The following is a 4158-nucleotide window of genomic DNA, read 5'->3' as shown; positions in this document are numbered from 1 at the left end:
ATCCCAACTTCATTCGAATTGGGGTTGTAGTTACTTTCTTAGTTACATGAATTATTACGTTACTTATAACTTATTACAAGTTGTTGGCAGCTGCTAATAAAGTAACTGCATAAAGCTGCTAAGGAAGTAACTATATAAAGTAACTAATAAAGTAACTGTGACAACACTGGCTATGAGGGAGATCCAACTGTACACAATTCAAGTAGTGTGGTATTTATAAATACGATTTTGCTTCCAGCACACACTGATAACATTGCCACGGGTAAGACGCTGAAGTGGCGAGAAAAACTGTCAAAGCTCAATATTTTATTTTTTATGATATTTTTGGGGGCCACAAAATGAATTTAATTTCGAGTGAGCATTTAACCAGCTTTTATTAAAAAAAAGTATATTTAATTTAGGGTTGGCGTTTAACCAACTTTCATTAAAAAGGGGGGTGGGTCGATGCTCGGGACGGGGGATTCCAATGTGCACATATGGTAGATTTGAGTATAATTCATATGCCAGAGTACCTCGTTGATGCTCACATTTTAAAGTACATTACTGGAGCAAAGTGCCAGAGTTCACAACCCTGTTATATCCTGGAAATGTTTTTTTTTTTTTTTTCTTGAGAAGATAAAACTGTGAAGGGGTCTTAAAGAGGCGATTTATGTCCAATCCAATTGCCAAGGTTCATTAGTAGCTCGCCATCTGCTTCGTCCATCCACCCACCCATAAAACAACCTAATCAAGTTCACAGGGGTTTGTGTGGGCCAGCTCACAGTGCTACATAGTGTTGATACATGTGCCACTAATGGCAGTGCTTGGACTTACCAACCATCTCCTCTCACTCCACGCACAAACCAAGAAGTAATTTATCTGAACAGTATTCATGAATAGTTGCTGTGCAGGACAGAAATCTAGTTCATCATTCTGTTTTTACCAAATATCAGCAACATCCACGAATGTTCATCATTAAGGCCATTGGTCAACAAAGTTATTTATACTTATGCATTTGGCAGATGTTTTTGATGTTATTGATTGATCAATGCAATACAAGGTCTGTTAGAAAAGTATCGGACCTTTTTATTTTTTTCAAAAACCTGATGGATTTGAATCACGTGTGCTTGCATGAGCAAACCTTGAACCTTCGTGCGCATGCGTGAACTTTTTCACGCCTGTCGATTGCGTCATTTCCTTTTAAGCAGCCTTTGTGTGAGGTGTGTGTCATGCACTCGGCATTTTTTCATTCCAAGGAAAAAGACGGAACGACTGGAGCAGCGCCGCATCAAATTTTGCCAGAAACTGGGCGACAGCCAGGTGGAAACCATTCGAATGATTCAGACAGCTTTCGGTGACGAACCTGTGGGCATCACACAGATTAATGAGCGGTACAACCAGTTTAAAGACGTCTGCACAACGGTGGAGAGCGAGCCGCGCTCCAGTCAGCCATCGACATGCTGAAATGACCAGATCATTTCAAAGTGAACGCTGTGGTGATGAGGGACCGTCGTGTGACTATCCAAAAATTGCGGAAGAGGTGGACATCAGCACTTTTTCGGTACATTCCACTGTGAAAGAAGATTTTGCCATGAAAAGAGTGTCGGCGAAATTCTTTCCTGAAGCTTCTGACGGCGGAGCAGAAGCACCTCCGTGTTGTAGTCTCACAGGACATGTCGTGACATGCTCACCTCTTCCACAATTTCTCGGATAGTCACATGACTGAAAAGTCACCGAAAGCCATCTGAATCATCCGAATGGTTTCCACCTGGCTGTCGCCCAGTTTCTGGCAAAATTTGATGCGGCGCTGCTCCAGTCGTTCCGTCCTTTTTCCTTGGAATGAAAAAAACGCAGAGCGCATGACACACGTTCCACACAAAGGCTGCTTACCAGAAAATTATGCAATCGACAGGCGTGAAAAAGTTCACGCATGCGCACGAAGGTTCAAGGTTTGCTCATGCAAGCACACGTGATTCAAATCCATCACGTTTTTGAAAAAAATAAAAAGGTCCGATACTTTTCTAACAGACCTCGTAATTCGTGTAATGACATCTTTTACTGACTAAATTTATCCTGGCTTTTTGTCTGGATGTTACAGGAACATTTACAATTGTTGCAACAGATCACAAGGAAAAAAAGATTTTGAAAATCACTTTCTGTAATTTAATTCTGTTATCCAATGAGTTTCAAAAACATTGCACAGGTCTATTGGATATTTCATCTGCATACTTCTTTTGATGAACCAATGACAACCCTTATTTACTCGAACAGGCCTCGTTCAATTTTTGCTTTGGATGACAGAAAGTCAATTTAGAGCACTCCTTTAAAAAAGTAAGCACTTTTTAAAACTGTTATTAAAAAAAGAAGGAAACAAAGAAAAAGAAACAGTGCAGCTTCTCAAAGCATCTGTCCCGCGCTCTCTTAATCTCCCATACAACTCCTACCCTGTTTCAGATGCAGCCTAGTGTCATGTTATGACACATAGTTTTCATGATGACCAAGGCTATAAACAGTTTTTTTTTTTTTTCTCAAATCTGATCTTTTGAGACAGACCACACACCGTTACTTGCAAGTGATCATACTGGATCTGTGTGTCCAGACATCACAACCACAGTGGCATGAATTCTATTATTTCCATCGCTCTGGAGTTGACATTATTTTTGGTTGTCACCCTGCAAGTGACTGAAAAGACACTGGAAATCCAATTATGGCATCCAAAGCATCCACACTGAAATGCATATGTAGAAATCCAAATGGAATCACATTTCAAACCACCTCCAAATGTGGTTGAAACCTATGCCAAGCATTTATTGGGGAAAAGGCAGGATTCATTCTCAACAGGCCGTCTGTCTATCGCAGGGCTGATGCATGTAGACAAACACATTCACAGTCTCACTCACACTTGCAGTCAATTTACTGTTCAGATTTCAAGATAGATACAGATTTCAATTCAAGATAGATACAATATGAATATTGCAAAAAAGGGGTCGGACTGACAGTCTAAACATAGCCACATATACTTTTATAATCCCCATGAATAAGTCCTATCAGAAGTAGCCCTGTCAACTGCATCTAACTACACTCAACAAAAATATAAACGCAACACTTTTGGTTTTGCTCCCATTTTGTATGAGATGAACTCAAACATCTAAAACTTTTTCCACATACACAATATCACCATTTCCCTCAATATTGTTCACAAACCAGTCTAAATCTGTGATAGTGAGCACTTCTCCTTTGCTGAGATAATCCATCCCACCTCACAGGTGTGCCATATCAAGATGCTGATTAGACACCATGATTAGTGCACAGGTGTGCCTTAGACTGCCCACAATAAAAGGCCACTCTGAAAGGTGCAGTTTTATCACACAGCACAATGCCACAGATGTCGCAAGATTTGAGGGAGCGTGCAGTTGGCATGCTGACAGCAGGAATGTCAACCAGAGCTGTTGCTCGTGTATTGAATGTTCATTTTCTACCATAAGCCGTCTCCAAAGGCTTTTCAGAGAATTTGGCAGTACATCCAACCAGCCTCACAACCGCAGACCACGTGTAACCACACCAGCCCAGGACCTCCACATCCAGCATGTTCACCTCCAAGATCGTCTGAGACCAGCCACTTGGACAGCTGCTGAAACAATCGGTTTGCATAACCAAAGAATTTCTGCACAAACTGTCAGAAACCGTCTCAGGGAAGCTCATCTGCATGCTCGTCGTCCTCATCGGGGTCTCGACCTGACTCCAGTTCGTCGTCATAACTGACTTGAGTGGGCAAATGCTCACATTCGCTGGCATTTGGCACGCTGTAGAGGTGTTCTCTTCACGGATGAATCCAGGTTCACACTGTTCAGGGCAGATGGCAGACAGCGTGTGTGGTGTCGTGTGGGTGAGCGGTTTTCTGATGTCAGTGTTGTGGATCGAGTGGCCCATGGTGGCGGTGGGGTTATGGTATGGGCAGGCATCTGTTATGGATGAAGAACACAGGTGCATTTTATTGATGGCATTTTGAATGCACAGAGATACCGTGACGAGATCCTGAGGCCCATTGTTGTGCCATACATCCAAGAACATCACCTCATGTTGCAGCAGGATGATGCACGGCCCCATGTTGCAAGGATCTGTACACAATTCTTGGAAGCTGAAAATGTCCCAGTTCTTGCATGGCCGGCATACTCACCG

Source organism: Thalassophryne amazonica, chromosome 2, assembly GCF_902500255.1.
Source record: "Thalassophryne amazonica chromosome 2, fThaAma1.1, whole genome shotgun sequence".
Lineage (NCBI taxonomy): Eukaryota > Metazoa > Chordata > Actinopteri > Batrachoidiformes > Batrachoididae > Thalassophryne > Thalassophryne amazonica.
This window is presented reverse-complemented; position numbering follows the sequence as displayed.